A 23,902-nucleotide genomic window follows, 5' to 3' on the forward strand; every position below is an offset into this window, starting at 1 on the left:
TGAGAAGATTTTCAGATGTCAGGTTTGAAGCATCCTCAGACAGACTGGGATCAGGCAGTGGGAATCAGATGAGTTTTTCTGGTTTGTAATTTAATGCCTCTGGTAATCCTTTTGAATGGCCCATAGTGCAACAGGCACATAGATTGTGTATACATGAGTTCTGTGGCAATTTCTTTGAAGCTACCCTCAAGTTGTCCAGCATCAGTTTTCAGGGCTTTAGGAAAAAGAGCAGTTTTAATTAAGAGAATGGAAGAAGATTGGAAATCTTGGTACTTGTTGATAGAATAAAAAAAGACTATTGGTTTTTATGTATTTGTCTTATATCCACCAACTTTATTAAGTCCTCATATTAATTCTAGTAGTTTTTTACTAGTATCTCTTTGATTTTCTTTACAATTATACCACCTGCTCAATACCCCTGAAAAAGAGTTCATCTGTTTTTTCCAGTGTTTATATCTGTTATTTTCTTCCCTTGTTCATATTTTTTAAAATTCATTTGAACTGAGACTATTAAATAATGATGATGACATTGAGCATCCACATCTTCTTCTTGATCTTAATTGAAATTATTGGTGTTTTGCCACTTGGGATTATATTTGATGTTTTTGGTAAATATTTATTTTTAATTAACTATTTTACTTCTGTTTCAATTTTACTTAGATATTTTATATGAACTGCTTTTGGATTTTGTTAAACACCTTTCAGCATCTGTCATTATAATAGTATGTCTTCCCCTTTAACCAACTGGTAAAATGGATTAGTATTATTGAATTTCCTGATATTGAAGCATCTTTGGTCTCATGGAATAAGCCATTTGTCATTTAGTTTTTAAATATATCATTTCCTGCATGGTTATATTTTATTTATAAATTTGGTACATATATATTGATAAGTGAGATTGGTTTATAAATTTTTCTTTATTAAGAGACACTAATTTTATCAGTTTTGCATTAAAATTAAGTGACTATCATAAATACTCTTGTTTTACTTTATTTTATTTTATGTATTTGTTTTTTAAAGATTTTATTTATTTGACAGAGAGAGACACAGTGAGAGAGGGAACACAAGCAGGGGGAGTAGGAGAGGGAGAAGCAGGCTTCCCGCCAAGCAGGGAGCCTAATGTGGGGCTTGATCCCAGGACCCCGGGATCATGACCTGAGCCGAAGGCAGACACTCAACAACTGAGCCACCCAAGTGCCCCATAAATACTCTTACTTTTAAATATTTCCTCTATCTGTGGTTAGGCCTAGTTTCTGATTTTTAATCTTGTCTATTTTTGTTTTATCTTTTATTATTTATCAAGCTTGCAAAACCTTTATTTTTTAGTCTTTTCAAAGAACTAGCCTTTGTATTTTTTTATGCTTTCCATTACTTTTATTTTCCATAACATTACTTTTTACTTCTGTATTTGTTAATTTCCTATTCCTAGTTTCTTTTTGTTTGTATGTTTTTATTTTGCAGACTTCTGAAGGGAGTACTTAGTTCTTTCATTTCTCATCTTTTTTTAATTTAATAATAAAAACATATAAGGGAATAAGTTTTCCCTTAAGAAAAATTTTCTCTATGTCATATTTTTAATATGAATTATTCTCCTTTTCAGTGCTGTCTAAATACTGTGTAATTTCTAATTTTTTTCTTTGGTGAAAGGGTTATCTAGGAGTATATTTCTTAATTTCTAAGTAGTTACTTATTTGGGGAGGGAGTTACTTCCTTATTTATTTAACTTGGGGGTATTCTGACTAAATAATGAGGTTTATAGTATCTTTTTGAATTTGTTAAGCTTGCCTTTATATTGTGTACATGATCAAGTGTTATAAATGTTTCTTGGAAATACAAAATAATTCTCAGCCTGATGGGTATAAGTTTATCTCAGTTAAGTGTAAGGTTATTGGGCTCTTTTCTCTTAGTAGACTATAGATGCTCTGACTTCTAGCTTTCAGTACTGCAAATGAGAAGTCTACTGTAGCTCTGATCCTTTTTCATTTAAAGGTAACTCATTCTTTTTCCTGAAATCTTTTATTAGATTTTTCTTTTTCTTGTTTTTTTCTCTTTTTTTCCATTGGGCCTCAGTTGGATCACTCATAATCCTTGGGTCATGACACATATGTACTGGCTGGGACTTTATATATAATCTTGAATAGAAGGGTAATGCAGACATCCTTGTCTCATTCACAGTTTTACCAAAATATACTGCAGAATAACTTCGGAGTTTAAGCAGAAGTTAAAATGAATGTAAAATATCTAAAGAATGACATTAAAAAACTATATTATCAAAACTTGCAGGGCACAGCCAAAGAGCTGTTTTGAGGGAGATGTATAGCTTTAAATAGGGATATAAAAAGGAAAGAACAAACTCAAAGTACATAGAAGAAAAAATAATAATAAAAATAAGAGTGGCAATCAGAGAAATAGAAAACAAAAAGATGATAAAGAAGATAAGCAAAATAAAGCATTGATATTTTTTTAAACTAACAAAGTAGACCTTTGACAAGTTTGATCAGAAGATGAGAGAAAACACAAATGAAAAATACAAGCAATGAAAGAGGGGCAATGTCTACAGATAAAGAGTAAAAAAATAAAATAAAAGTGGATGCTGTTAACATTACACCAACAACTTTGAAATCTTAAATAAACATACTATTAGAAAAATATCTTATCAAGACTTACTCAAAGCAATTAAATGGTCCTATTACTACTACAGAAATTGGATCAATGTCTTCTCACAGAGAAAAGACCAAATTTTTTTTCAAGTAAATTCTACCAACTTTCAAGGAACAAAAGATCTTAATTTTATACAGTCTTTTCTAAACAACTGAAAACTGGGGACTATTTCCCAAATAAGTCTACAAAGCCAAGGCAATACTGCTACCAAAATCAGACAAAGAAATATTAGAGGAATATTATAGGCCTATTTATATTATGAATGTCAGTGTAACAATTTCAACTGTATGATATTTGTAAAAATATTTTGAATCACCTAAGTGAATTATTTATTTATAAAATTAAATAAAGTTAAATAAACAAAAAAAGTTAAATAAACTCTGAATGCCATGCTACTTATTTTAGACTTAAAAGAGGAGGACAAATTTAAGATATATTTGCTAAAATGTGCATTTCACACTTATAAATAACTTTCTTCAGAATGCAAGGTTTTGGGGCACCTGGGTGGCACAATTGGTTTAGCATCTGACTCTTGGTTTTGGCTCAGGTTGTGATTTCAGGATTGTGAGATTGAGCCCTGCAGGGGTCTACACTTAGTGTGGAGTCTGCTTGAGACTCTCTTCCTTTCCCTCTGCCCCAGCCCTTGTTCCCCACACTGCCCCACCTTTCTCTCTCTTTAAAAAAAAAAAAAAATGCAATTTTCCTTCAAAACAAAGATTTTCATTTTTGCCTCTCTTTTATTTCATCCTTTTAATCTGGCTTAGAAAGTAAGCAGTTTCTTTGAATATTATAATTTCTTAGAAGAAATTATAGAAGAACAGTAAAACATTAGAGAATGTGATCTTATATTCTTTTAGAAAAAGATGTATAATGTATATATGTTACCTGATCCCCTTACTTCCTCCTCTGGTCCGGAATACTAGTTGATTTTGGAATGAATTCTTAAAGCTTCTGTTGCTTGGTGTCAATTGTTCTTGCGTCAGCTCTTGGGAAAAATATATTTTAAAAATAGTCTGAGAAGTAAGAACCATGTTTGGCCACCTAGCCCTAGCATATTTAGAATATGTTATTATAGGAATGTGTTGCAGTTTTAAAAAATAGCAATGTATATTTTTAGAACAGGATACTAAATTCAGAAGGTGAATCAGATTTTAAGGTAAGAATCATTATTAACAAATGGGGAAAAGCAAAATTATGTGATAAGTGGCATAGGGATAACTAAAACAAAATAAATCAAATACTCAAAAATCAACCTCAAATTCAGTAAGAAAAAAATATCAGGATAAACTAGTATCAAAAAAAAAAAAAAAAGGATACAGAACTTATCCAAATCATGGAGGGATAAAGCAACACTTTAAAAATTACAAAGGGTAAGATAGACAGATTTTGCCTTTAAAAAATATAAAATATCAAGGGTAGATGGAGAGGAGAAGGGAGTTGAGGGAAATTGGAAGGGGAGGTGAACCATGAGAGACTATGGACTCTGAAAAACAACCTGAGGGTTTTGAAGGGGCGGGGTGGGAGGGTGGGGGAACCAGGTGGTGGGTATTAGGGAGGGCACAGATTGCATGGAGCACTGGGTGTGGTGAAAAAACAATGAATACTGTTACGCTGAAAATAAATAAAAAATTTAATTAAAAAAAATATATAAAATATCTGACTTTAAAACTGCCAAACCTCTTTGTTTTGTTGACTGTTTCCTTTACTGTGCAGAAGCTTTTGATCTTGATGAAGTCTCAAAAGTTCATCTTCGCTTTTGTTTCCTTTGCCTTTGGAGACATATCTTGAAAGAAGTTGCTGTGGCTGATATCGAAGAGGTTACTGCCTATGTTCTCCTCTATGATTCTGATGGATTCCTGTCTCACGTTGAAGTCTTTTATCCATTTAGAGTTTATCTTTGTGTATGGTGTAAGAGAATGGTTGAGTTTCATTCTTCTACATATAGCTGTCCAATTTTCCCAGCACCATTTATTGAAGAGACTTTTTTCCACTGTATATTTTTTCCTGCTTTGTCGAAGATTATTTGACCATAGAGTTGAGGGTCCATATCTGGGCTCTCTACTCTGTTCCACTGGTCTATGTGTCTGACAGTACCATGCTGTCTTGGTGATCACAGCTTTGTAGTAAAGCTTGAAATCAGGTAACGTGATGCCCCCAGTTTTGTTTTTCTTTTTCAACATTTCCTTAGCAATTTGAGGTCTCTTCTGATTCCATACAAATTTTAGGATTATTTGCTCCAGCTCTTTGAAAAATACTGGTGGAATTTTGATCGGAATGGTGTTAAAAGTATAGATTGCTCTAGGCAGTATAGACATTTTAACAATGTTTATTCTTCTGATCCAAGAGCATGGAATGGTCTTCCATCTTTTTGTGTCTTCTTTGATTTCTTTCATGAGTGTTATGTAGTTCCTCAAGTACAGATCCTTTACCTCTTTGGTTAGGTTTATTCCCAGGTATCTTCTGGTTCTTGGTGCTATAGTAAATGGAATCGATTCTCTAATTTCCCTTTCTGTATTTTCCTTGTTAATGTATAAGAAAGCAACTGATTTCTGTACATTGACTTTGTATCCTGCCAAACCACCTAAAGATAGAAGATGGACAATAGAATGCGTGTATCATATATGGTATGCAAAGAGTTACAACCTGTATCATATAAAGAATTTATTTAACTATGTGTGAAAACTCTCAAGACCCCAAGCAGGCAAATGGCTGAAAAACAGAAACAGAGGAAATATAATAAGCACAAAATGGTTGATCACTAATAATTAAATAAACAAAAAATTATCTTTTAAAAAAATTAGTACAGAGACTTCAATGATAAAGTTTCCCTTCATTCGATGACAAAAATTATGTATTTTTATAACCCACAGAAATGTTTGTGATCAAGTAATCTCCTTATTGAGAATCTATGCTTGGGAAATAGAAGACAAAAAATTATTTATATGTAAAGATCATGTTTTTAATAGTGAATGATTAGAAATACTTTATCTGCAACATTAATGAAATGGGTAATAAATTATCATATACCATCACCTAGAACATTATCCAGACTTATAAAATGACAATATGAACATGGAGTATCAACATGGGAAATACTATAATTGTAATATTACATAGTAAAAGAACTCACAAAATTGCATGTACCTTACAATTATGTCAAAATACATATATTCATGAATGGAAACCAGAAAGCATCCTGAAAATTTTATTTTTATAAGCTTTAGGGTGATAAAAATGTAAGTAATTCCTCCCCTTTTTAAAATTACTCTCTCATGTTATTTTTATTACCTTTCTTCAAAAATGAAAAAAAAAAACTTTACACATCTTTTAAGATTTAGCTCACATTCCACTTCCTACATTAAAAAACCTCACCAAAACATTGTAGTACTAATTAGTCATGGTTTCTATACTCATTAAGACCACACCTTCATTTAAGTAACAGCTATATTCAAATCAAAAGTGCAGCTGGAGACTCTGATCTGTTCAGTACTGTATGTATAGGTTGTATAGTTATGGATGCAATATAAACTCGTCTAAAGGACAGTGTAATTGCAGAGCAAAGTGGTGTATAATTTCAAGACTAAATTAGGGTTTCATTTCTGGTGCTGCTGAATAGGCTCACTCCATGGGTAATACCCAAACTATGTTAATAGAGATAGAAAGCATGTTAAAAGGCTGTTACATCTCTCTTGGTTGAAACTATTTAAAATTGGCAAGTCAGAGTGGACAGGATCATTAAAGCTAATGATGACTCTAATGATCTCAACTAATGATGACAAATAGAATTTCCTATGAAACTACCTATGAAGGGCACTGGGTTTGGGGGATTTTGTTTTGTTTATTCATTTGTTTGTTTTTACCCCCCCCCCACACACACACAATCTTATGCCCATGTTAGAAATTGTCAGAACATTTAGAAAAATGTTCATAAATGTACCTCTTGCTTTATCCACAAATAGCCTTCTGGTGAACTGATTGTACCAATGTATCCTTTTTTCCTAATTCATTTTTCCAAGATGGTTACAATGGTTTAAGAAAACTACAAGTGCAGGAGAGACAGTCAACTTTCTGTTCAGGTCTTAGCAGTGTTGTATCACAAATCTGGTAAACTTTCTTGGGGTTTTTCTCTCAGGTGTCCTCACCTCCAGGAACCCAAACCTGCCTTCCTGCTCTTCTCCTCTCACTATTTTCTATTTGGGATCATCTAATTTTATTTCTGCCAGCTGTCCATGAACCTAGTCATTAGCCTCTTCCCACACCTCTCTTGTCCCTGGGCTGACCATGCCTCTGAGTTTAACTTTATTTTTTCAACAAGTGTTTATTGGACATTGACCACATGTGGCCAACTGGCCTCATCGTTGCTTTGACTTCTGGCATATAGTATTCTTCAGCTCTTCATGGGTCTTCACAGGATTTCTGACTTCCTAACTCCACACTGGATGTATGTGCTGACACTCTTTAACTTTAGCCATTCTTGACAGATATTTTTCTCTTCTATATTAAGAATAGACTACAAATTTCTTTAGCTCCAATTTTGTTGTCATTCAAATTATTTTTAGTTGTGCTTTTTCTGCCATCACATGGCATTTACTTTCATAATTTTCATGAACTTTAATACTCTTACTTTTTATTCTGCTTTCTTTTAAATGCATGCTTAATTTTTCTCTTACTAACCAACTAATGTCTTTAAGATTTTCTCCTTTCTTCATAATCATCATCTATAGCTTTTCCAACTTATTAATGTCTTTTCAGAAATCGTGTCAACCATTTGCAAAGAGGCAAAACCAGCATATCACAGTAGATATCTTCTCCCCAGATAAATGACTGGATTAACATAATGGGCATGGCATTTTAAATTTTCTTTGGGCAAATTAAAATAAAGGCAGACTGATATATCACTCATCTCATAACTCTTTCTGTGTCTTATTTTTAAGAAACATAATAATTTGCTCAAGGAAACAATAGATAGTATTTAAATTCATTTTTGATGATCGCTATAAATGGCTTATTATTTATAATCCTAAATCCAGTTCTAAGCACTTGCATGGTTTATGATCCTTTCTATGAATCATTTTACTGGGCCTCCATTGCTGCAGAACTAGCTTTAAATGATAAGCGTCACAATATGGCTTCCTTTCTAGTACTAGTTGAACAACTTCCTTCCTGTTTTCCTTGCCTAATTCTCTGCTCCACCTTCTGCCTTCCATTATTTCCTTCAGAGCATTCATTCAGGCCCTATACTATATATTCTCCCTTGTCCTTCTATCAGCTTGTTATTATCCATGCTCTTAATAGTTTCTTATTCTCTCTTAGATCCTTTCTCTCATTAAATGAGCTAACATGTTATACAGTTGACCTTTGAACAACAGGTTTGAATTGCACAGGTCCACTTATATGCAGATTATTTTTCAGCAAATATTACTGGAAATATTTTTGGAGATTTGGGCCAATATGAAAAAACTCATGACAAACTATAGGCTAGAGATACTGCAAAAAATACGAAAAAGTTAAGTATGCCATGAATGTATAATAGATATAGATATACATATGTAGACACTAGTCTGTTTTATCATTTACTACCATAAAATGTGCACAAATCCATTATAAAAGATAATATTTATCAAAATTACACATATAAACACAGACCATATATTATCTTTTCATTTTTGATGTCTAGTGTTAGTAACACATATGACATCTACGGTCTCTTGTAGCATATAAGAAAATATTGAGGTGGGTATTGACAGATGACCATTTTGCAAACAATGTAAACTTACGGTATCAGTAAATACAAGTGCAGTACTGTAAATGTATTTTCTCTTCCTTATGATTTTCTTAATGTTTTTTTCTTGCTTCATTGTAAGAATGTAGTATATAATACATGTAACATATGAGATATCTGTTAATTGCCTGTTTATGTTATTGGTGAGGCTTCCGTTCAGCAATAGACTATTAGCAGTTAAGTTTGGGGGAAATCAAAAGTTATGTGCAGATTTTCAGTTGAACAGGGGGTCAGTGCTTCTAGATTCCATGTTGTTCAAGGTCAATGTACTTTTTTGACTGACTAAACATATTCATGTATTTGAATATGTTTTAGATTCCACATGTAAGTGAGATCATACAGTATTTGTCTTTCTCTGTCTGACTTATTTCATTTAGCATAATGCCCCCAAGGTCCATCCCTGGCAAGATTTCATTCTTTTTTTATGACTGAGTAATACCACATTGTATATACGTACCGCATTTTCTTTATCCACTCATCCAGGAATGGGTACATAGGTTGCTTCCATATCTTAACTATTATAAATAATGCTGCAATGAACATTGGGGTGCATATATTTTTTTAAGTTAGTGTTTTAATTTCTTCGGATAAATACCCAAAAGTGGAATTGCTGTACCACATCATAGTTCTATTCTTAAATGTTTCAGGATGTCCATGCTCTTTTCCATAGTAGCTGTACCACCACTTTCCATTCCCATTGATAATACACAAGGGTTCCCTTTTCTCCACAGTCTTACCAACACTTGTTACCTCTTATCTTTTTGATAATAACCATCTTAACAGATGTGAAGTCATAGGTCAGTGTGGTTTGATTTGTATTTCCATAATGATTAGTGATGTTGAGCGCCTTTTTGTGTGCCTGTTGATCATCTGTATATCTTCTTTAGAAAAATGGCTATTCAGATCCTCTGCCCACTTTTTAATCTGATTGTTTGCTTTATCGCTGTTGAGTTGTATGAGTTCTTTATGTGTTTTGGATATTAATCTCTTATCAGATACATGATTTGCAAATGTTTTCTCCCATTTGGTACATTGCCTTTAAATTTTGTTGGTGGTTTCCTTTACTATTTGGAAGCTTTTTAGTTTGATATAGTCCTAATTGTCAATTTTTTGCTTTTATTGCCTTTGCTTTGGATGTAAAATCTAAAGCATCATTGCCAAAACTAATATCAAAGAGGTTACCACCCATGTTTTCTAGGAGTGTTATGGCTGCAGGTCTTATATTCAAGTGTTTAATCCGTTTTGAGTTAATTTTTGTGTATGGTATAAGATAGTAGTCCAGTTCATTCTTTTGCATGTAGCTGTCCGGTTTACCCAGCACCATTTATTGAAAAGAGTGTCTTTTCCTTACCATCTATTCTTGGCTCTTTTGTTGTAAACTAATTGACCATAAATGTTTGGGTTTCTGTGCTCTCAGTTCTGTTCCATTGATCTATATGTTTGTCTTTATGCCAATACGACAGTTTTGATTATCATAGCTTTGTAAGAAAGTTTGAAATTAGACAACATGATGCTTTCAGCTTTGCTATTCTTTCTCAAGATTGCTTTAGCTCTTCAGAATCTTTCGTGGTTCTGATTTGTTCTATTTCTGTGAAAAATGTTGATGGAATTTTAACAGGGATTGCACTGATACAGTTTTTTGGGGGGTAATGTGGGCATTTTAACAATATTAATTCCTCTAATCCATGAACACAGAATTTCTTTTCATTTATTTGTGTCTCCTTCAGTTTCTTCCATTAATGTCTGATAGTTTTCAGTGTTCAGGCCTTTTTCCTCCTTGGTTAAATTTATTCCTAGATATTTTATTCTTTTTGATGCAATTGCAAATGAAATTATCTTCCTAATTTCTCTTTCTGATAGTTTGCTATTAGGGAGAAACACAACAGATTATTGCTTATTGACCTTGTATCCTGCAACATCTATTTGTTCTTAAAATTTTTGGTTTAGTCTTTAGGGTTTCCCGTATATATAATGTTATGTCATCTGCATATAATGACCGTTTACTTCCTTTTTAATTTTGATGCCTATTTCTTTTTCTTGCTTAATTTCTCTGGTTAGGATTTCTAATACTGTTTTGGGTAAAGTAGCAAGAGTAGGCATCCTTGTCTTATTCCTGGATCTTAGAGAAAAAGCTTTCAGTGTTTCATCATTGAGTGTGGTATTAGCTTTGGGCTTGTCACATATGGTTTTACTATGTTGAAGTACTTTTCCTCCATACCTATTTTATTGAAAATTTTTACCATAAGTAGATGTTGAACTTTATCAAATGCTATATCTGTATCTGTTTAGATGATCATATTATTTTTATCCTTCATTTTGTTAATGTGGTGTATCATATAGATTTATTTGTGGATGTTGAACCATCCTTGCATCCTTGGCCTAAATCCCACTTGATTAGGGTTTATGATCCTTTTTAATGTATGGTTGAATTTGGTTTGCTGGTATTTCATTGAGGATTTTTGCATCTGTGTTCATCAGGGATATTGGCCTGTAAGTTTCTTTTCTTATAGTGTCCTTGTCTGGTTGATATCAGGGTAATGAGGGCCTAGTAAAAGCAGTTTGGGAAATATTATACTTGCAATTTTATTTTTTTATTTTTATTTTTAATTTTTTAATTTTTTATTTATTTTCAGCATAACAGTATTCATTGTTTTTGCACCACACCCAGTGCTACAGGCAATCCGTGCCCTCCCTAATACCCACCACCTAGTTCCCCCAACCTCCCACCCCCCGCCCCTTCAAAACCCTCAGGTTGTTTTTCAGAGTCCAGAGTCTCTCATGGTTCACCTCCCCTTCCAATTTCCCTCAACTCCCTTCTCCTCTCCATCTCCCCTTGTCCTCCATATTATTTGTTATGCTCCACAAATAAGTGAAACCATATGATAATTGACTCTGTCTGCTTGACTTATTTCACTCAGCATAATCTCTTCCAGTCCTGTCCATGTTGCTACAAAAGTTGGGTATTCATCCTTTCTGATGGAGGCATAATACTCCATAGTGTATATGGACCACATCTTCCTTATCCATTCTTCCGTTGAAGGGCATCTTGGTTCTTTCCACAGTTTGGCATGCTCACTATTATATCATTATTGTGTTCCCTTTATTTAAAAATAAAATTTAAAAATCATTCTAATGATTTTTAATTCTAATCATTCTAATATTAAATTAAATTAAATTAATTTAATTTAAATTTAATTAAATTAAAATTAAATTCTAATCATTCTAATATTTTATATTCCCAATTCTCTTACTTTTAGAATTCACTTTTAGATAAACTTATCTTTCTCCATTTTAAAATATATAACTATCTCTTTGTTGTGTTTCTCCACCTACCCCCTACCAACATTTCCCACTAATGTTGTATTAAATGAAAGCATGTTGGGCCAAGAATCAGAAGGTGATGACTAGACATTAGCCATGTGACTCTGACAGGCCATTTCTCCCTGATGAGTTTGTGTCCACATCTAGGCAATGGATGGGTTGGACTAAGGCCTTGGAGGCCCCTCTGGGCGATATTGTGCTGTAATTTGATTCTAACTCTGATGCCATTTGCTTGTTTCCAAAGTTAAATAAATGTTCTTATTTTTACATTTTTATTTTTTCTTTTAAATCACCATTAAACGTTTTCAACTTCGATTCAGGTTTAGAGTTTTCATGATCATTTTTCTTTTCTTTTCTTTTTTTTTTTAAAGATTTATTTATTTATTTATTTGTCAGAGGGAGAGAGAGAGGAGTGAGAGTGAGCACAAGCAGACAGAGTGGCAGGCAGAGGGAGAAGCAGGCTCCCTGCCAAGCAAGGAGCCCGATGTGGGACTCGATCCCAGGACGCTGGGATCATGACCTGAGCCAAAGGCAGCTGCTTAACCAACTGAGCCACCCAGGCGTCCCTTTTTTTTTTTTTTTTTTCAAAGATTTATTTATTTATTTATTTGTCAGAGAGAGAGAGGAGTGAGAGTGCATGATCATTTTACTACATAAAAAATTTTAGCCTTGTTTTTTCCAACATTTCCCTTTATCTTTTAAAATATAGACATTCAAAAATTGAAATTCAAGTGATAACTCTGGCCCATATAGTTTAATAGTGGTTTAAAAGTAATAATAAGCTATTAATAGCAGATTAATTCTTTTTTTTTTAAGATTATTTATTTATTTATTTGATAGAGAGACAAAGATAGTGACAGAGAGCACAATCATGACCAGTGAGCATGAGTGGGGAGGAGAGGGAGAAGCAGGCTCCTGGCTGAGCAGGAAGCCAGATGTGGGGCTTGATCTCAGGTCCCTGAGATCATGACCTGGGCTGAAGGCAGATGCTTAACTGACTGAGCCACTCAGGCGCCCTATAGCAGCCTAATTCTTAATGTCAAAATTTAATCTTTTTCACAAGAAAGTAAACATATAAAATTTTGAAGACTAAATTCTTGGCTCTTTTTTAAAGATTTATTTACATAAGTTTTATAATTTTATGTTTAGCTTACACTAATATAACCTCCAAAATGCACAATTTATCTAAATTGATAATACTCTTCTCAGAGGTCATTGTGACCCACAAATCAGTCCACTTAAATGATTTTCCTTTCACCTGGCAGGATAAAATGTCCTTTACTTTTTGTCAGTAGTCACAAATATTGGAAGATGGAGTTCAGATAAATCATTTCAGCATTATTGTCTTTCCTAAAATTTATTTGACCAATTCCAAATTTATTCCAAGTGAGAAAACTTACATTATTTTTCAGTAAGCTTTTTGGTGTAATAAATAACACACAAATATTTTAATAAATTTATTTTGCATATATTTTAACATCTTCATTGCATTTTTTAAAAATAACCTTATCAAGAAATAATTTAAATACCATAAAATTCACCCATTTTAGGTGTACAGCTTAGTAGTTTTCAGGATATTTATAGAAGTATATGACCACCATCAAAATCTAGAGCCTTTCTATCCTCCCAAAAACAAACATCATGGTCTTTAACAGTCGCTACCCTTACCTTGCTTCCCTTCCCCCATCAATCATTAATTTACTTTCTGTCTCCATAGATTTACCTGGTATGGATATTTCATGTAAATAGAATCATACAATATGTAATCTTTCATATCTGACTTCTTTGACTTAGCATATCTGTTGTAACATGTGGAAATGCTGTATTCCTTAATTAGTAGCTTCTCTATTAAGGTGAAAGATAGTCATAATGAGCAAATGTGGCTCAGTTAAAAAAAAAAATAGTGATCCAGCAGCCAAATATTTCTGCTTTCTGGCTCTGTAAAAACAGTCCTTTTACAGGACTTTGGACAAGTTATTCATTTCTTTGACTCAATTACTGCACCGGTAAAATGGAAATATGACCTATCTTAGAAATGGAAATATGACCTATCTTAGAGCTCTAACCTATCTTAGAGTATTAAGAGAATTAAAAAAATAAAATGTAGGAACCCCTAAAGAACTACACAAATATAGAATATTTAACTAAATTTTAAGTTGGTTTTCCAGCTTAATAGTTGGTATAATAGTCAACCAAATTAATATGTAATAGTCAACCAAATTATTATACTTGAGCTAAAGTATTAGAATTTAAAAAGTACTCTTTTAATAATAAAGGAAAACTATGAATTTTAATTCCTGTTTGCCCAAAGGTCCATTTGCCTCCGCTAATTTATATTCTAGTCAGCCTTGGTTAGCTTTAACAATACTAGTTACGCTTTCACTCATGGACTCACCCAGGCACACAACCTACTGCTCATAGACATTTACAGATTATCCACTTTCTGGGCCAATAGCATGAGTAACAGCTACTCTGTCAGAATGAGAAATAAATGACCACCCCACATGCCCTGTGTCCAATGTCTCAGCTCTTATCAGCATCCCTCTCCTCCTTGCTAATCACTAATACTATCCTTACATCATTAAAAAACAAAAATCATTCCTATGCATTCAGGTAGCTTTCCTACAACAGTCTAAATAATAGCTAATATTCATGAATTACTAACCACATGCCATGCACAATATCGTCACAGTGTACTCATTTATCATTACCCTCCTGCCCTCCTAGATTAATCACTTTTATTATCTCCCGTTTACAGATGAGATTACCAAGGTTTAGAGGCATAAAGTCATTTGTCCAAAGCCACACAGTTACTAACGAGCACAATTGGAACCTGACTCTAGAACTGTACTGCCAAAACTTGGGCTCTTAACTCTTAAATTCCACCATATGTTTTAATGGGAGCATTAAAACATATATCTTGTTATCATTAATTCATGCTTCAGGAGAGCTATTGTAACAGACCATTTCCAGTACTGGTGATAAGCAGAAGTTTCCATAAGGGGTAGGCAGAAGAGGTCTGGAGGACAGTAGACACCTAACGATAGGTTATGGGAACTCCTGATGGGTTACGTAATGGGTGATGAGATGGGTATGGGTATGGGTATGTTTTAGGCTACTTTGATATGATTCTTTTGTTTTCTGTTACCCAAATAAGCCATGTTCACTATTGATTGGGAAATCTCAACATTCAGAGGGAGTTCTAAACATTTGATGCATATCCTCCTAGACTCTCTGTCTTGAATATATTTTTTATAAGAATAGAATAATAGAGTTTTATAATCTCCAGTCTCCCATTTCCTCTCTTCTGAAAATTTTCCATGTCAAAGTATTCTTGGTATTTTGATTTAGGGTGAATCATAATTTATTTAATTGTATCCTAGTTTTGGGTGGTTGTTTTCACTTTTTTTCTGTTAAAATGTTGTGATACATATCCTTATAGTAAATCTTTTCACATATCTGAGTGTTGCCTTATCATCTCTTTTGTCTTCAAATTATAAACTGTCTTTGTTTTTTTGTTTGACGCTTTTAAATTACGTAATTGTGTGGTAGAATTTGTTTAATGCAATTAGCACAAAGTATGAAAGCAATCTTTTGAAGAAATTCTTGCCCTTTGCCTATTTTCCTGCCATCCCAGCACAGCAAGGGGAAGGGGGGTAGCAAGAATCAGAGCCCTGTGTGGCTGACCATGTACTTCATCTCTTTCATAGTTTTGCATAAAGCTATCCTACATATAGAAATCTCTGTAAACATTCTGATTGTGAAATACACTGATTCATTAAAGAAACAGACGTTTATATGGTTATGTGACTCTATTTGAAAATGTCTTAAATATTTTTAGATCTAAACTTCTCTATCTTCCATGTATTCATTCCCTTTATTATTAAAACTAAGTATTTTTCTTTTTATCCCATAAATATTTTTAGCTAATACTGTTGTGTTCATAGTAGCTCCCTGTCCCTATCGATTACTAGTATTTTCTAGTCTTGAAAAAAAACTTATTAAAATATGTATGTATGATTTGTGAATTATATGTACAAATTTGTCAGAAAACAGTACTAAAGTATTCAGAAGTTTTTAAACCCATCGGGATTATTCCTATGAGCTAAATGATGTATTATCTTTGTTTGCCAGTTGAGAGAGAGAGTAGTTTTAATCAGGGTAAAAACATTAGAATTAAGCTCCTCTTATCTTATCTATCCATAATTTGTAATATTTCATAAGTGCCCCATTAAGTTAGAGTTATTTTCGTGTTATATTGGATTGGTTTAATGTTTAGAATAAACTACAATGAAGGTTTAGAAGCACTTTTTTTTTTTTGCATTCTGAAGTAAATTTTCGATTCTTATTACTAGAATGTAATTCACTTCCTAATTTTAAATATCTGATTATCTCCTTAGCATGATTTAATGCATATTCCTATTCTCGCCTACCCATACACACCTAGTGAAATAATTTTCTGGGTTTACTATAACTACATCTGGACTGAATTACAACTTTTTAGCTGTATATCCACACCTGTTCTAGCATCTGATGTATTAAAATCTCCAAATGTTATTTCAGTCCTTTCTGGCATTATGTGGAAAATGTTAATGTGTTTCAAGTATACTTGTTGCAAAATAGATGTGAATCAAACCTCTGAAACATAAACCCTAAAATGAAATGAATTTTCTGAGTGGCTATATTACCATCTGAGCTTTGTAAAGTGTTTGCTAAAGTTAAAATATGTTAATTTGCAATTGATACAGTTGAATACTCATTATAGAACTTTCTTCTATTATTGGTATATATTCTTACATCTGCCAAGGTTTCCCCTGTTAATGCTCATTTAAAAAAATTTCAGTGAGATCTTACTTTTGTAAAAGTCTAAGCTCATTAAACTATGGTGTAATAATATATACATATAAATATCCTCTAAATGCAACATACTGAGTATGTTCATTCACATCAGTTATATCTGATCAAAAATCCCACAATTTCAGCCATATAATTAACCATCTAACTAAATAAACTCATTTAAAATATTGGAGAAATAAAACAGGTTTAGGATTAAGATTAAAGGAGTTATTGATTTGTTATCTAAAACATTATTCATCATCTTGAAGGCAAAAGGAGGCACTTCATTATAATCTCTAATGACAAGGGAATATATCCTATTGGTATTTATGGACTGAATCCAGTTTGCATGGACCCTACCTATAACAGAGTAGATACTCAATGAGTGTCTAGTGAAGTAAAATAACCTATTTATAAGAAAGTTTGCATTTTAATGCCAAGATACATATTAGATATTATCAATGAAAACTGCACAACTCTTTCTGTTCCATGCCTTTTAAACCCTAAATACATAAATTTAAGCATTTAATTATAGGCATTCTTATTTCTTCTATCTACAACATTTCATTTATTCATTCAACAATTATTTTTTGAATACCTTCCATATCTCAAATACTATGAATATAACAGATAAGGTTTCTGCTCTTACAGAATTTACATTCTAGTGACTTTGTATTGTGAAGATTAAATTAGTGTAATGCACATAGAATGTCATGCCTGGTAGAGTAAGTACTCAGCACTTAGTTGTGATGATGATGATGATGAAAGACACCTTTATATATGTTATTCAAAGCCATGAGACTAGATGAGATCCACTAGAGAGAAAATGCACATAGAGAAAAGGGCTACAAACTGAACCCTGGAGTGTTCTATGAATAAGGATCCTCAACAGAGACTGAGAAACAATTAGCCAATGAGGTGGGAAGAAACTAGAGAGTATAGTTTAATGGAGACAAGAGGAGTGTTTCAAAGAGGAAGTAAACAGTTGTGTCAAATGCTGCTAAAATGTTGAATTATATAAGAACAGAGAATTGAATTTTGGGATTGCCAGGATAGTATGTCGTTCATAACTTTAAAAAGAGCTATTTCAGATGAACATAGGGGAAGGGAAGGAAAAATAAAGTAAGATTAAAAACAAAGAGGGATTAAAAAAAAAAACAAAACACAAAGAGGGAGGCAAAGCTTGGGAGACTCTTAACCATAGGAAACAAACTGAGGGTTGCTGGAGGGGAGGTTGGTGGGGGGATGGAGTAACTGGGTGATGGGCGTTAATGATGTAATAAGCAGTAGGTATTATATGCAACTGATGAATCACTAAATTCTATGCATGAAACTAATAATACACTATATATTAACTAACTAGAATTTAAATAAAATCTTTAAAAATTTTTTAAAAAAGAGCTATTTTCTGTGGAGGAGTGAAGAAGAAAGCTCGATTGGAGTAGATAGAAAAGAGACTGGGGCAAATCATGAAGAGAGAGGCAAATCATGAAGAGAGAGACAGGAATGACTAAGAAGTGTAAAATGAGATGATCAGCTTCAATAGTGAGCAGAGAACTGCAGATTAAACCAACAATGAGACACTATTTTGCACCCTGTGGATCGGCCAAAAAAAAAAAAAAAAAAGTAAATAGCTCTTTCTGATAAGTATTAGGAAAGCAGGAGCCTTCATTTAGTGAGGTGGAAATGTACACTGGTGCCTCCATCCTGGGAACCATTTGGAATTAATTAAGCGTATGCATGCCTATGGCCTCATAAGTTTGTTCTGGGGACATGCTACAGAAAAACTCCCCCGTAAGTACTCAAGAAGATGGGTAAAAACTTTTGTCACAGGATTATTTATGGTGATACAAGTTGCAAGCAACCAGGTTCCATCACTATAGGCCTAGATCAGTAAAAAGTGACATGTACCCACATTAGATATTATATGACAGTCTGAAAGAAATGAATCACATTTATATATGGTTACATAGGTAGGTCTCAAAATAATGTATAGTGAAGACAAGTAATAATTACAATGAGATGCATAGCCTAACAACACTTGGGTAGTTTTTAAAAACACTTGCAAAAAGTACTATCTTTTTCCACACATAAGAAGCAAATTAGAAAGTGTACATCAAATTCATGAACACTCTAGAATGGTTCCCTCTAAAATGGATCATTCCCAAATCCAAATAATATGTCCCAATGTCTTAAAAATTAAGCTAACAAACTTCCCGATTACTATATAGCCCTCTAGCTAGCTATTCACAGAAGCGAATACATTGTCTTTAACTTTTCAACCTCATCCCCCACTTCCACATCAAGTTCTCTAACCCTTGTTTTCTTTTGTACCTTGACCACAGAGAACTGAGTTGATTATACAGAGCATACTGTCATCGATGACTGTGCAAGCAAGACCCCTCCCCAAACAATATTTTCACAAAATATGCCAAACACAGAAAAATACAGAGGATAATATAACAAATGTGGGTGAACCCATCACCCATATTTAACAAGTTTTAACATGGCCGTTGTTACTCTGTATATTTTTAAAGAAAAATACGCAGTTAAACCCTTCATTTTCACCTTTCCCCATGCAAGGATAATGGCTGGTGACACCTGGCCCAACGGCAAGAACAAGGTCCTCAAGGTGAAAAATGCTGAGATTCAGAGAGGAAGTGAGGGTGGGAGCCAGGTTCTGGCCTCACTAGTGCCACTGATGGTAAGACCTAGCAGGGAGTGCTTACTACGTGCCTGCCACTCTTCTCTTTACATATTTTAAATCTCTTAATTCTCAGTCCTATGCTGTAGTCACCATTTTATAGATAAAAAACTAATGCACCTAAAGTCACACAGCTCATAGAAGCAGAGCCCGTGTTTGAAAATAGGTGGTCTGGCTTTAGAGATCGTGCACTACATGTACCTTTATGTTACCCTGTCATAGGAATGTATTGGGAATAGCGAACTTCTGTTTTTCCTCTTCCTCAGTTATCTCTACCATTTAAAAAAATATAGAGCCTTCAATTTCTCATTTAAAAAAATTCCCCTGATTGGGATCTCTGGGGGCCAATTCTTATTCTTTCTTACTGCTTGCTTATTCTTTCATTCTGCTTCTTGAACCTGCAATCAGTTGCCTCTACTTTGAACCAGATTTTTTGTTGCTGTTGTTGTTGTTTATCCAGAAAGCTTTAAACTTGAAATATCTTTCCACTATAAAGGTTCTATTTATTGTTTTCTCAAATGTCATGCTAAATATATTCTCCAAGTGTCTGTAATGTTTTATATCCTTCTATAAAATAGCTAACTATGAATACCTTTTGTATTTGTAGTTTCTAGAAACCTTTTGGAATAACAGCATTCTCTTAAAAGACTAATTACCCCAAAGCTGATGCCTGTGTAATGCTATCCAGCAAGCAGCTGGCTTCGTATGAAGAGAGGCTAAGAGCTCTTTTTTGTCTTGTTCATTTAAAGTCATTTGCTTCTTATTTAATATCTGCAAAGAACGCAGTCACATCATAGTAGAATTTGCTGTTGTAAATTTTGGATTGTTTCCATGGGTTCCGCCTTACATCTGCATGGTGTTTAAAGCCAATGCTTCCTTTCTTTTTGTAGGCAGTTAGGGCCTTTTGCCTCATAATCCAATGTCATGCTGAATGACAGAAAATTGAAGTTGAATTTATTTAACTATACAGAAGGACTGCACAGAACAATACACTTATTTAAGAACTTCTTGCCTCAGGAACTGAAGGAGCTGTCTTGTGCAGGTGGCTTAATCTCTCTGGTGCTTATCCTAACTGTGCTCCTTTATTGAGGACAGAAACCAGGCACTCTGCTTCTAAAAACAAAACAACCCTGCTAGTCTACCAGAACTGATAATAAAACAGTAGCATGCTTACTCCCCATTCAGAACAGTAATAATAAGTTCTGTGTATTTTTAAAATAATTCTTAGCACTTCTTTTTTAGAGAAAATGTAACCAAAAGTAAAAACAGCAACAGCAAAAAAAAAAAAAAAAAAAGAAACAGCCATGAAAATATATTAACTCTTAATTATATACTGCTGGTCAGTTTACATTATGGATTATTTATAATGAATCTTTTTTTCCCTCAATTCTCTGTGGTATCTTCTCTGTTTATATAAAGTGATTTCTTTGTTGATGTTACTTGTATTTTCTGTTTCTGTTTACTTCACATGGCAGCCTTCAGTGGTTTCTGTGTTGTGGAGTAAAACATTTATTCCCTTTCCCTATTTTGGCTCAGAGTTGCTGTAAATACATAGTAAATTTTCTGAAGGAAGTGACTTCTTTACTCACTGGACGCTGTGAATTAGACTAAGCTATCTATGCTTAACTTGAGCCAGGGAGAAAGACAGATTTGGGTGGGTATGCAGAGAGAATAATACTGGAAAGTACAGTAGCTTTTTCTTTCTTGAGTGGGTCATGATTGTGTAGTTTATTTTCCTTTAAACCTAGTAAATGCTGGAACTGTGATGCACATTTGTATTCAAATGTGAGCTTAAAAATACTTTCCAAAGCAGGGTACCTGGGTCGCTCAGTTGGTCAAGCCTCCCACTCTTGATTTCAGCTCAGGTCATGACCTTAGGGTGGTGAGATCGAGCCCTGCATTGAGTTCCACTTCAGGTTCCTTGCTCAATGGGGAGTTGGTTTGAGGTTCTCTCTTTCCCTCTCCCTCTGCCCCTCACCCCTGTGCTCTCTTATGCTCTCTCCTGCGCTCTCTCTCTTTTCAATGCTATAAAATAGGGATTTAAAATGCTATAAATGCTATAAAAATAGGGATTTAATTAGCTGCCATTTTTACTATCTACTATTGTAATTTTGGGGTGATTGAGAATTAACTGTATAAAATTCACATATCAAGTACCAATTATTTGGAATTTGTTTTCAAGATAATCAATTCTTCCTCTTAACAATAGCTGTATTTGGAAGTGATAACATGAAATTTGTTACATGGACTCAGACCCGTGCTTCATCTAGTTTAAGATTATGTTTTGACGAAAGCACAGAGGGACATTAATATAAAGGCATAATTGTTCTCTCTGAAGTCAGTCTCATAAAATTGTTTGCAGTGATACCATGTTTGTCTTAATATCTTTCATTTATTATATTAATTTTTAAAACTTTCAAAAATTAAATCTAAACCCTCTTGGAGTTAGACATTCTGCTAATATACTACATATTTTATGTAAAATACTTTTCATTCATCTTAACTATGCCCCTTTAACAATTCTTAGATATGTTGAACAGATCTGTAGTTACACTAACCATACTTTCACGAACAAATATCACATTCCCTTGTAGCTTTTATAATTTGAGAGCCATGTAGGAGAGTTAGAAAGATAAGGACTTCAGGATGAGTCTAATCTGAGTTTTGATCATGGGAGCACTTCTTACTAGCTATGTCACCTTTGATAAGTTAGTTAATTACTCAGCTTCTTTGAGTCTATATTAGTAAAAATATGTATCTGTCTTTTATGGTAGTTGTGACTATAAATGAAATGATATAGGAAAAAGCATTTTGCACAGTGCCACAGAGTGCACCTTCAACAAACACTAACCACCTTCCTTCCTTATTCTTCAGAGGATGGGCTGAAATCTTTTGGCTATGCCTGTGTGAATAGAACCCCTTTGCAAGTCCATATGAACTTAATGACAAAACAATTCATCGTGCAGTGTTCATAAGAGATTGCTTTATTTCAGAAGGTCACATTCAAAAATAAATTATCTATATGTATTTGATCTATTCCCAAATATAATGATATCACTTGATAACTGGGGAAAAGGTACCCCAAAATATTATCTATGAGTTAAGTCCTTATTGGCGTTTACTTTGAGGGGCCATTCTTTCAAATTGATCCCCTCAGTTGACTTAAAAACATTCTGTCAGTTTAACTGTTGGCTAATGCATTAAGTCATTGTGAGATATTAGGCAAGAGGTACCTGGGTGCCTCAGTTGGTTAAGCAACCAACTCTTCATTTCTGCTAACGTCATGATCTCAGGGTCATGAGATCGAGTCCTGCTTTGGGCTCCATGCTATGCAGGGAGCCTGCTTAAGATTCTCTCTCTCTCTGCCCCTCCCCTTCTTTCAAAAAACGTATAAATAAATAAAAATAAAAAGCATATCTTGGGGCGCCTGGGTGGCTCAGTGAGTTAAAGCCTCTGCCTTCGGCTCAGGTCATGATCTCAGGGTCCTGGGATCGAGCCCTGCATCGGGCTCCCTGCTCAGCGGGGAGCCTGCTTCCTCCTCTCTGTCTGCCTGCCTCTCTGCCTACTTGTAGTCTCTGTCTGTCAAATAAATAAATAAAAATCTTAAAGACAAAAAAAAAAAGAGGAAAAAAAAAGCATATCTTAAGATACCAGGCAAGAGAATCAGAGAGTATCTCCTTTTTTTCTCCTTATCTGAAAAATGGGGCTATTTGCACCTAGATAGAGGTTTGAGGGATAAAATTAAATAATGTATGTGTAAGTCCTGGGTAAACATGAAGATTTATACTAAATGTCTGGCAAATTCTAATTAAAACATTCATTTAGAGTAAATTTGTTTTCTGATTTTTGTTTTGGTTCCTAATTTAAGGGTACTGGCTCTTCTTCATAAAACAAAGCAAAGAAGGCAGATTGACGATATATATAGAAATGTTATGTATTTGTATGGATGCATAAAGATTTTAAAGTTTACTATTAAAACTATGTTGTTAAAACATATCTGAGCAGGAGTAACATAGACTTTTATAGTTCCAGTGTGTTAAATTATTTTCCCCATAGAAACCAGTTAGTCCATCTATGTTTGTTTCCTACCTTTCTCTCAACAAGAGTGCCAACAAGGGCTGTCATTGCAGTGGGGTTTCGGATCATAGTTCCCACACACAGGCTAAAGGCAGGACCTACTTCATTCAAGCTATTTGTTCTTTCTGCTTTAGTTTCAGTTCTGCATCCACATGCGTTAGACACGGCTGCTTGAATAATCTTTCTCAAACACTGCTTGAATTCCCCAGACCATGGAAGCCAATTTCCTGCTTGTATTTTCTTGGCTTCGAAAGTCATTAAAATGCCTCTTAGATGCTACCCAGAGTTAACAGATTCTATACCAGGAGCCTCGCACATGGTTTGTCTATTTCAGTTCTACCAGGAGGCCTCAGTGATCCTTCTCAGTTCCAGGCCACAAGGGCCGGATTAGGCAGTCAGATGTTTCAGAGGTGAGCCACATGATCAGAAATACGTGTGTGTGTCAGCAACATAAATTTCCTTTAAAAACATTAATAAAATTTAGCCTATTCACTATAGGCTCAATTAGCAAGATGTTGGGG

At 34.0% G+C, this 23,902-nt stretch overlaps 1 protein-coding gene across 1 annotated transcript in view; it reads left to right on the forward strand.

The window, feature by feature from the left end:
* Nucleotides 1-23,902, forward strand: part of LEKR1 (leucine, glutamate and lysine rich 1) — a gene marked incomplete at its 5' end in the record, with an annotated part of 183,857 nt that overhangs the window by 98,357 nt on the left and 61,598 nt on the right. The gene's annotated exons all lie outside the window — the stretch shown is intronic.

This window comes from Martes martes (assembly GCF_963455335.1).
Source record: "Martes martes genome assembly, chromosome: 1".
NCBI classification, from domain to species: Eukaryota; Metazoa; Chordata; class Mammalia; order Carnivora; family Mustelidae; genus Martes; species Martes martes.